Below are 12,265 nucleotides of genomic sequence, written 5' to 3'. Positions count from 1 at the left end.
CAGGCGCACGGGCCTGGAAGCAGATGCGGCTGCGGCGAAATAGTGAAAATAGGCTTGATTTGCATGAAATTTTGAGATTGTCCCTGCGCCATCTTTAGGGCTCATTGTGTAAGTTGTACATGTTTTATTCCTAAAAGCTTCAAATTTCTCAAGGGACTACATCATACTATTATTACATGTAGAAGGAATTTAAAATTTTTCAATGCACATTTTTAAAGCAGCTCAATATTAAGTTAACCGTCAGTCAAACGTTTTGATATTGCAAAAAAAACTATCCTCTGCCACCTGTGGTACCTGTAAACAACATCATGAACATGATCCGAAATCTGAACGTCAATTTTCATGATTATTTCACGACGAAGATCATCACATCAATGAATCAAATAATACGGACATGCCTTTGGTATTAGCAGGTGAGAATACGTGTATATTGACTGAAAAGTTTAAGTTTAAAACGCAATAGTTTACGTTCAAAAGAAAACTAAATGTACATATGTACTAGGCCTAGATCTTTATGTTTCAGTGTGCGTATTTCGTATCGTTCAGCCAATTTTGTATTGCTTTTGAACTTTGATGTTTTTGACAATCACCCATAAGTTCAAAGTAAAATCAAAGTTGTCATAATAATGGATAGTTGTTTTCAGTATGTGTGTACCAGTGTGTACATGTACCACTTTCACATTGAATTTTTAGGGTGCAACAATACTTTCATCTGTGAATATCCACTTTCTAAGCCCACGATGAACTACGAAGGTCAATAAATATGTAAGGACACCAATGAACAGGTAAATTTTTGTTTTGGTATTGAAAATTTCACCTTTCTAAAATTTCAAAAAATAAAGTCTAATTTCATTTATGTCATTCTCATGATATTGCATTGAATTTCATACAAGTTTATAAACATTTGATTTACATTTTGAAAAATAAGTTTGAAACACATAAGGCCTAAAAAAAATAAGTTTGTTATGTAACCCGACCGACCCATTCAAATTACCCTCGGGTGGATTTTTTTTTCTGACAAATGTCAAAACTTCGTTTGATCAATCAGCTGATTCCATTTATAAAAAAAAAGAAAATTCGCTTGTAGCTTAAATTGAGACATAAAATATGTCAACCTAGTTTACATTTACCTTATTTATTAAGAGTAATCATTATTATAACAACTATTTCCCCCTACAATGCTGAAGTTCGTTTTCTGCCTCTTGGCAGCCATTTTGGATGCCATGTTGGGTGTCCACTGTAAATATGACACCTAGTATATTCAGTCCGGGGATGTTTGACCATTCATAATCAAAAAAAAAAAAAAAAAAAAACAAAAAACCCGAACAACCGACCCTTAATTTTTTGGGAATGTCAGGTCCAGTCCAAAGACTATTTCTACCTACGTAGGTATTAATAGCTACGTAGGTATTTAAAGCTACCCAAAGTAGCTATTTTTACTTACTTTCTGCTTTACTTGCATTTTGTAGCTAAATGCAGGAACGGCGCAACATGGTGAGCACACAATTTCTTCTACAGTCACACTGAAGCTAAAGATGAATATGACAAAAATTTGGCCAAAAAATGAAAACTTCGTATATTATCAATTTTGCATAGAAACTAATGTAAAATTGCCGATTCAGGAAGTAATCATTTTTGGCCAAATTTTTGTCGTATTCATCATTAGTGTGACCATATATAAAAAATATGGTATTTACCATGTTGCGCCTTTTTGTCTTTTGGTCGCAAAATGCAGAAATTATATAAAGTAGGTAAAAATAGCTACGTAGGTAGAAATAGTCTTTGTACTGGACCTGAATGTTACAGGAAACAAACATATTTTTTTTTAAGCCTAATACTTATGATGCTTGATTATTCATACAGACGCATTATTTAAACTTGTAATATCTATTTGAATGAATGCCGATATATGGAACAAGCTGTTTTTATAGACTGCCTGTTGTATTTCCAATCTGCATAAAGTATGTGGTTAGAATTTCCATTTTCTCAATTTTTCAGGCACTTTCCAATTATCGTACATCATATACATGGGTGGTCAAACTCACTGGATGGTTTATCAACACTCCCATGCTCACGAACAGCCTTGACCCAGGAATTTTGCCCTGAAGTAACATTGCAGTCTATTGTCTCCTTTCTTTTTGCTACCCTGGCAGCCATGCAGGTATGCAATCTATGAAAGCCATGAAGGGACATAGCATTTTTAAAAAATTATAGAAATAAACCGAGTTCTCGATTTATACAATCCGTTCTCTCGGATTGACAATCGTGTTATAACAAAATGCCAATTTACTCTCACAGATTATCAATTCATTCCCTCAAATTACACAATCTGTTATCTCAGATTGTATAATTCATTCTCTTAGTTTAAATGATTCTTTCCCTCGGAATGTAAACCCTTCCCATGATTTCATTAAAATTATTTATCTGTACATATCGGATACCATGTATGGTAATACATGTTTAAAAAATAGAATATTGTAGTATTTTACATCCTAACTTTTATTACATATTATGGTCCAAAACTACATGAACATTTTCAAATCCATGTGCTTGTGGAGTTTTATGAAGTGACTTACTTTTACATTCGACAGCTGACTTTTACATTTTCAGTAGTGGTAGTTGGTCAGAGTTTAAATTGTAAAAGTCAGTCGTCGATTGTAAAAGTAAGTCTCTTCATAAAACTCCAGTACTGATATTTGTACAACAAAAAATCTTAGAGGTTGTAGTGTTATGTGTATATTAGAATAATTGAAAGTCCTAGATAGTAAAAGTGAATATGGGTCCTGTGTAATCATAATATTTCTAAAATAAATGTACAGTAGTTGGCCATAAGTATGTTCCCAAAATGGCCGACGTTTTGCGTAAACCTAAGTACATATCAAAAGTAAAACCTAAATTTAATTATATGTAACAGCATAAAACTAACCTTTATGACTAGTACTTTGTGATGTGTCCCTTGGCTTTCAAAACTGCCCTAATTCGTTTGGGTAGACTTTGATATAAACTTCTTATATAGTGAAGCGGTAAAGAGGACCAGATTTCATGAACGAGAAATTCCAAAATGGCGCCGCTCGAGGTAAGACGCGTCGAGTGAGGGAGCGTGGAGCGGCCGAGTTGACAAGTTTTATAGGACTGAAACATGGTCAAACTGTGAATTCAGACTTGCTCAGGGCGGATACATGCAGTGGTTTCCTTATTTGAAATCTAGGAGTGGTATTTTTAAGGAATTAGATCGAAATGATAGTGTAGTAAGTAAAATCTATTTATAGCCTGTAGATCTACATGAGTACTATTGACAAATATTTTAAGATGCCTTCTACTGGTGTTACTACTCGTAAAGGTTCTACTCCAGCTACTAGCAAATCTCCAAAAGACAGTCAAAAGGATAGCCAGAAGGGAATTCTTTCCTCTGAGTCCTCTCCAAAACGTACGCAGGAAAATTCCATGCAAATAACAATGGATTCAATTCAAACACAGCTGACCGAGATTAACAACGAACTCAAAAAGACAATAAAGGTTAGTGATATTCAAACAGTTGTGAGAAGTGTTGTAGAAGAATTATTTAGTAGTTACCAAGAAAAGTTTGAGAAGAAATTGAACGATGAAGTCGTAAAACTCAGAGAAGAGAATGAGAAACTACATCAGGAAAACAAAGATTTGCAGAAAGAAATTAGGGAGCACGAAGAAGTATTAAACGACTTGCATAACAGAACGGAAGAAAACGAATGGATGACAAGGTCAGCAATTTCAAAAACAAATTTCAATGAACAATATTCGAGGAAGAATAATTTAAAAATTCATGGTTTACCAGAGAAGAAAGGGGAAGAACCCTTACAGGTTGTGAATGAAGTGCTCGAGGAAGTGGGCGAACAGATTAAAGAAGATGACGTTCTAGCAATCCATAGGATTCCAGGAAAGAAAGACCAACATCGGCCAATTATAATAAAGCTTAAAACCATGGAAGCCAAAGTAAAGGTCATGAAGAAGCGATCGGACATTAAAGAACTAGAGTTACAGAATGATGTCAAGGTCAAAGTAACGGATGACGTGACACAAGAGAATGCAGCCCTTATAACAAGACTCCTGCAGGACCACAGAATATCCGCGGCATGGTACTTTAATGGACACATTTACGGAGAATGCGGGAAACGAAGAATCAAATTTGATTTATACGATGATATTGACAAGAAAATACGGAAAAGATGAGGCGATCCGGACTTGGTTCTTTAGTTAGTCGAGGACGCATGTATATCCGGTGAAATAAAATGGACGTGACTGTCACTGTGATGACAACGAAAACAAGGTATAAGTAACATTAAACTTGTCAACTTGTGAGCCATCCAGGAATTATGCAAATATTTTTGTTTGTTTGTCTGTGTTTGTCTTTGTGTGAAAGATGTATGTATGTTTGTTTGTTGGAAAAGAAATTTTATTTCAATCGAAAATGCCTTGAACGTACAATTTTGTTTTTAGACAACATTTACTTGTCAAAGCAAGTTATAGATTGTGTAATACAGGTGGCTACGGAATAGTGAAATGAGTTTTAATATTTTAACATTTAATTGTAGAGGGCTTGGGGGACTAGAAAAGAGGAGAGACGTGCTTAACTATTTAAAACAGAAAAATTTCTCAATTACTTTTTTACAAGATACTCATTTTACTCTTGATGATTATTCACAAGTTAGATCTCTTTGGGGCTATGATGTTTACATATCACCTGGTCAATCAAATTCTAGAGGTGTCGCAATTTTGTTCAACAATAATTTTGAATATAAAATACTAAATGAACAAAAAGATAAAGCAGGTAACCTGCTTGTTCTGGAGATTAATGTATTTAATAAATATGATATTTTATTAGTAAATGTATATGGACCGAATAATGATGATCCAAAATTTTTCCAATCAGTATCTGACATAATTTCAAATTTTCAAGGAGAATTTGTAATTTGGGGTGGAGATTTTAACCTTGTACAAGATGCAAATTTAGATTACTTTAATTATAATAATGTAAATAATAAAAAGGCAAGGGAAACAGTTCTGAATATGAAAGTTGAGCATGGTTTGACCGACCCTTGGAGAGTGAAATATGAACAACGTAAAAGGTATACTTGGTTTAAAACCAATCCTCTTAAAAAAGCTAGACTTGATTTTTTCCTATTATCTAACGAACTTTTTGCTTTATTAGATAACGTTGATATTATACCTGGATATAAGTCTGACCACTCAATGGTTTCTATAGAAATTAAATTGACCAAATTTGAAAAGGGGAAAGGATTTTGGAAGTTTAACAATTCTTTACTCAGGGATCAGTCTTATGTAAACATTGTAAAAAATACTATACGAAAAGTAAAGGAACAATATGCTGTCTTTCCGTATAATCCAGTATGTATACATAAAATTGAAAATGAGGAATTATCTCTACTCATAGATGATCAATTATTTTTTGAGCAACTTTTGCTGAGTATAAGAGGTGCTACAATTCAATATTGTTCTATAAAAAAGAAATTAAAAAACGAAAAAATTAATTTACTTGAAAACGAAATAAAATATTTAGAATCACTGAGAAATATTAATAGTTCAACAGAAATTATAGAAAAATTAAATGCTGCCCAAAATAGCTTAGAAGAAATAAGAAAAGAATATATAAAAGGGCTTTTTGTTAGAACAAAACTTAAGTGGATTGAACAGGGTGAAAAACCGACAAGATATTTTCTTAGTTTAGAAAGAAGAAATTTTATTAATAAAACTGTGAACCAACTCATGCACAGCAATGGTAATATTATTACTTCACAGGAAGAAATTTTATCAGAAATTGAGAAATTTTATAAGAACCTATACTCTTGCTTTGATAATAAATTACAAGATGTGAATCTAGAACATATAATTAATAAAGATGATATCAGGGTTCTGGATGACAACATGTCCAATAATTTAGAAGGATGTATAACATATAAAGAAGCCCTATCTGCGTTAAAAAAAATGAATAATGATAAAAGTCCAGGTAGTGATGGCTTTACAGTAGAATTTTTTAAATTTTTTTGGAAGGATCTTGGAAGCTTTCTTATCAGATCAATAAATTTTGGATTTAATGAGGGAGAATTATCCATAACTCAGAAACAGGGAATTATTTCTATATTACCGACAGGTGATAAACCAAGAGAATTCCTTTCAAATTGGCGACCAATATCACTTCTTAATACTACATATAAAATTGCTTCATCATGTATAGCAAATAGGATTAAAAACGTTCTCAACTATTTAATTCATGACAATCAAAAGGGCTTTCTTAGAGATAGATTTATTGGGGAAAATACACGAATGATCTATGATGTAATTAATGCCACATATGAAAACCATATTCCTGGTATGATATTACTAATAGATTTTGAAAAAGCATTTGACTCCAGATCATGGAAATTTATGTACAATACGTTGCAATTTTTTAATTTTGGCCCTGACCTTATTAAATGGGTTTCAGTACTATATAATAAAGCTAAATTATGTGTTATTCAAAATGGCATTTTTTCTAAATTTTTTGAAATCGGTAGGGGGTGTCGTCAGGGTGACCCGATATCTCCTTACTTATTTAACCTTTGTGTAGAAATTTTAGGACATATGATACGACAAAATAAAAATATCAAAGGCATTAAAATAGGGAAGGAAAAAGTCTGTCTACTACAATATGCAGATGACACAGTTCTTTTTTTGGATGGATCAGAAAAGAGTTTAAAAAGTGCACTTGATCTTCTTTTTCAATTCTCAAAATTCTCTGGATTAAAGCCTAATATTTCAAAAACAAAAGCAGTCTGGATTGGATCTAAAATTAAAACAGAAAATACTTTATGTAGTGATACAGGATTAAAATGGACAAATGAACCATTTACTGTTCTAGGCATAACATACACTGCAAATCTTGAAAAGATGGAAGAGCTTAATTTTGATAATAAATTTAAACTTATTCAGAAAGAAATAAATCATTGGTCTAAAAGAAATATTTCACCTTTAGGAAAAATAACGGTAGTAAAAAGTTTGCTTTTATCAAAGTTTACACACTTATTTATTTGTCTTCCGAAACCAAGTGTGCAGTGGATACAGCAACTAGAAAAAACTCTGTATAAATTCATATGGGGAAATAAAATTGACAAAATATCCCGAAAAACGTTACAGTTAGACTTTGAGAGAGGTGGATGTAGAATGACTAATATAGAAACATTTATTAAATCCCTAAAATTAACATGGATTAGAAGAATATTTACAAATAATTCAAACTGGATAAACACTTTTTCTGAAATTACTGGTTGTAATATTAACAAACTTTGTCAGGTTGGATCTGAATATTGTAAACAAAGGGCAAAAATCATACAAAATATTTTTTGGAAAGAAACTTTGCTTTATTTTGCTGAATTTTTAGAAAGTTTTAATTTTCATGATGTAGATATATTGTTAGAACCATTGTGGTATAATAATAAGATAAAGATTCAAAATAAATGTGTATTTTATAAGACATTGTATGAAAAAGGGTTCCATGTAGTACATGATTTATTTGATACAGAAGGCAATTTTATTAGTTATGAAAGTATCACAAATGATTATTTAGTTAAGTTGCCATTCACTACTTATGAGGGACTAAAGCAAGCAGTTTTATACTCATGGCCAAATGTCAAACAATTGTCAAAAACTACTTATGGTAAACCATACCAACCTGAATTTTTAAAAATACTTTGTCAGAATAAGAAAGGATCCAGAAATATTTATGATCATTTAATGTCTAAAATACAGCACAGACCTATTTGTGAAAACAAATGGGCTATTGATTTAAAGTTGGAATCTGATTTTAAGTGGAAACATATTTATACAAACTTGAAATACTTAACTAAAGATTCAGCACTGATATGGTTCAATTATAGAATTATTCATAGAATTTTAGGTACAAATAAATACTTACACTTGTCTAAAATTAAAGATTCTCCACTTTGTTCAATATGTGAACAAGAACCAGAAACAATTAAACATTTATTTTTTTATTGTCCACAAGTTTCTGTGGTTTGGCTGGCACTGTCAGATTGGATTTTTCAAAAGTCTGGTAAAAGAATTGAATTTGATGTAAAGACTGTTATTTTTGGTAGTTTTGAAAAAGATCATGTAGCTATAAACTTGATTATTCTGTTAGTGAAGAAATATTTATTTCAGCAATCCAGAAACAACTCTTGTATTGTTTTCAAAGATATTTTGAGAGTTCTATATAATTACTATACTTTAGAAGAAAAGCTGTCAGAAAATATTTTTTATAAAAAAAAGATGGTCCAATTGGAAATGTCTATTTAATGTGTCAAATTTTGAAAATGTTCTTGACTAATTATTGTTAATATACTTAGTGTCTTCTTTTCCAACATGTGTGAAAGGATGTGTGAAAGGTTTTGTATATTTGTGTGTTTGTTATGAAAATAAATAAAAAAAAAAAAAAAAAAAAAAAAAAAGATTTCATGAACGATGCGTTCCAGGTCTGCTTTGTTTTTAATGTCATGTACGCGTCTCTTAATCCGAATTTTCAATACTCTCCAAACATTTTCTATTATATTAATATCTGGGCTCTGTGCAGGCCATGATAATACTGGAATATTGTTTTGCGTTTTCCAATCGTTACAAACCCTAGAAACATGGCAAGGGGCATTATCCTCCTGGAAAATCCAGGCACCATTTCCGAAGTTTTTAGCAACCACAGGCCACAGATTATTGTTCAGAGTTTCAATATAAATATTAGAGTTCATATTTCCTTCAACAGATGTAAAGGTGCCCACACCATTGTATGTTATACACCCCCAGAACATCACGGATATCACTCCCTGCCTCTCCCTGTCCAAACGTATTCCCGTACATTCCCCCATCAAACGTTCATCAGATCTCCTCCAAACATAGATTTTCTTATCCTCACCTATTATAATTTTTGTCTCGTCACTAAAAATCACTCTACTCCAATTATTCTGCACATTCCAATGTAACTTTTGTCTACAAAATCCCATACGTCGAGAGCGATTCACTTTTCTGATCGTAATCGTTTTGGAAACAACATGTCGTTTGTATTCACTTTCAAATAATCTTCTTCTCACAGTCCTAGAGGATATTTTAACAACTGCAGAATTGTTAAATTTACTTGTGAGATCCTCTAATGTTTGCCGACGATTGCCCCGAACCATGCGAACGAGTCGTCGTTTCGCCCTGTCATCAAGTTTTCTTTGCCTGCCGCTTCGCGGTAAGTTTTCTGTGTTCCCCCGCTCACGAAAACGCTTTAAAAAATTACTAACTGTTCTCCTATTCAAGCCTGTTATTTCTGATATTTTGTAACTGGAATGATCGCTGTTATATAAATTAATGATGATGTTTTTAACATCTTGTGTCAATTCCTTCCCTCGCTTACCCATATCTCTAAGCAGACGATATGTAAACAATAAACCGGAAATCAATTAAAGACGCTTATTTTAAAACCTCTATCACTACAAAAACTTTATTTCCGGATGTTTAGTCGGGAGAAAAATCGAATGTAGTATTGTTAAAAAGTTTTTTCATCTCAGAATTCTCAATGCAATTGAAGAACGTCGGCCATTTTGGGAACATACTTGTGGCCAACTACTGTACGTTGAATTAGTTATGAAAAAGGTTGGAAACGACCGGTTGCTGAAACAAAATAAATAGAACGCACTTATTGATTAAAATGGTTGGATGTATCTGTACATATTATGTAATGAAATTCAAGAGCACAGATTTCCAAAATCATAAGACTGACCATTTTGGGAACATACTTATGGCCAACTACTGTACGTTGAATTAGTTATGAAAAAGGTTGGAAACGACCGGTTGCTGAAACAAAATAAATAGAACGCACTTATTGATTAAAATGGTTGGATGTATCTGTACATATTATGTAATGAAATTCAAGAGCACAGATTTCCAAAATCATAAGACTGACGTTGTAACAAATCCAGATCTCGAATTATCAATCTGTGAAAACAAATTACCGGTATGTAATTCGAGATCTCAAATTATGAATCAAGGGGGCGAATTAGTAATCCTAAAGATCGGATTGTGTAATTCAAGATCTCATATTATAAATCGAGGGAACGATTTAGTAATCCGTGGAATTGGATTGTCTAATTCGATTCGATATCATTTTTTACTTTTTTGAATTAACGTGTCCTTTCATGGCTTTTGTAGCAATCTAATGCCAGATTTTTTTATATGTTGCGACAGAGCGTAAACAGAGGTCTGGCTTTAGTCAGACTGCCATATATGCTATTTGTTTTAGTTCAGTAATTTTACCATGATGATTTACTACAAGGTTGTTGAATTATCAGTCCTGATACATTGACTTAATATCATTTAACTAATTCATAATAAATACAATTTTGATTTTAAAAGGAAAATCAAATAAATGTAGTAATTTTAGCATTCTTAATTTTATCTATAAATGTAAATTTATATACACAATGACATGTATCTGTTTCAAAATAATTAAATCTTTTACAGGATAGAAGCTGATCACTTGTACTTGACAGCAAATAATAATGTCTTGGACAAGTCAAAGAATTTCCTCCAGTCTTACAGAGAAATGACAGTTGATAAAAGAATGGTGGACACAAAGTAAAAGTGCTCTTCAACATTTTGTTGAAGATTTCAGTCTGATTTGGAATTCATCTTGCAGTATTTCTGGATTTGTATATTTGGATATATGCATCAAATTTTCAACTTAGTGACTAAACAGTTTTGGGTTAAATATTGCCAATGCTATCTTATTATTATTTCCCTCCAAGATAACATGTCAAGACTTTATTGTATCCCTTAAGCTCTGTTGTACCAGAAAAATCTTGTAATGAAATCATTTAGTTTTTTTCTTGTTAGATTTAATCCATGAAAATAAAGATTATTTTTAATGGCATCAAGAGAAGGATTTCTTGTTTTAAAAAAAAGATTGTATACATGTTTTGCTAGGGGTTTGTAAGAAGCAGACCAGAATTCTTTGCTTGCAAATTTTGTCATTCGGCATTTTTATTACGTCAACTATGAAATGATTTATCCATGTTTGAAGCATTTCAAAATTGATATTTACTTGCAGTTTAAAGCAGAATTCTGTACTGATATGACCTTGACCCCCTGAAGAACAAGAGTGTCAAGGTCAATTTTTAATACAAAAATGTTCTATCATCTTTATGGCCCATATATATCTTACAAACAATATCACGAAATATACAAAAAGTGTGTAGAATGTGTCCAGAATGTGAAATAACAAACATGTATATAGCCAAAAACTTTAAAATGATGTTGCTTAGCAACCACTTAAAGGTCATTTAACAGATATTTGAACTAAAATGATGCATGGATATTGCAGTTCTGATCCCTTCTTGAGAGTATATTCAGAATTTTCCATTTCAGCATCCATTGTGTAAAATTATGGCAAGAATATTGAAAAGTGTTGAAAAAAATTGATGAAACTTTTGCACTTATTTGACCTTTGACCTCCTAAAAATAGTTCTAATAAGGTCAAACTTTAAGACAATTTATCTGTTGTATGTCCCTTGTAATTTTATGACCTCACATCTAACTTTTATATGTGCTGGAATGCATAAATGTGTCTAGGATGAGTAAAAAATGAAAATTCTGCCCGAAAATTAAAGAATTCTGCGTTGCTTAGCAACCCTTTTTAAGTAGTTATATGCAGAATTGAAAAAAAAAGTTTATGTGTTTCATGTAGTACTGTATGATGCTCTTTTGTGAGTATATACCAAATTTCCTATTTCAACATACATCATACTTAATATTTAGCTTAAAGATTAAAAAGTATCAAAAAATTCCATAAAATTTTGCACTTCATTGACCTTTGACCTCATTTTTTTACTAGTAAGGTCAGTGGTTGAGTATCTAAATAGTCATAAAATATCATCACTAAGAAATTTCCTACAAAATGGTATGCATTATGCCTAGCTCTCTCCTTGGATAAAAAAGTTAGAAATAATTTAAAATGCCATGTCAAAAGGCCTCCAAAATCATGTAAAATGCGCCGGAAGAGAAAGGGTTAAACTTTAAACAGCTATAACACCCTTGGTTTTCAACCAAAGGGGGTGGAATTTAGGATATAGATAGATGTAGTGGACTTCTACAAGAAGGAATGATCAGCATGCTCATGTATGCACGTGCGTGCATTTAAAATGAGCAAAATCAAAAATACACTTGAATGAGCATATCTATTAATACTTTTGGATTAAAAACTTTAATA

The 12,265-nt window shown here is 32.0% G+C and overlaps 1 long non-coding RNA gene across 1 annotated transcript; it reads left to right on the top strand.

Moving 5' to 3' along the window:
• Positions 1–291: 291 nt before the first annotated feature.
• On the top strand, positions 292–11,614 carry LOC134256278 (uncharacterized). The gene is made up of 4 exons (XR_009989695.1): positions 292–413; positions 694–785; positions 1,999–2,161; positions 10,522–11,614. It is a non-coding gene; the product is annotated as an uncharacterized LOC134256278 (long non-coding RNA).
• Positions 11,615–12,265: the final 651 nt, after the last annotated feature.

This window comes from Saccostrea cucullata, unplaced genomic scaffold (assembly GCF_032062105.1).
Source record: "Saccostrea cucullata isolate Sc308-1 unplaced genomic scaffold, CSIRO_AGI_Scuc_v1 ctg13542, whole genome shotgun sequence".
Classification (NCBI taxonomy): domain Eukaryota; kingdom Metazoa; phylum Mollusca; class Bivalvia; order Ostreida; family Ostreidae; genus Saccostrea; species Saccostrea cuccullata.
Note: the sequence above shows the minus strand (reverse complement) of the source record. Positions and strands in the feature narration are given on the sequence as shown.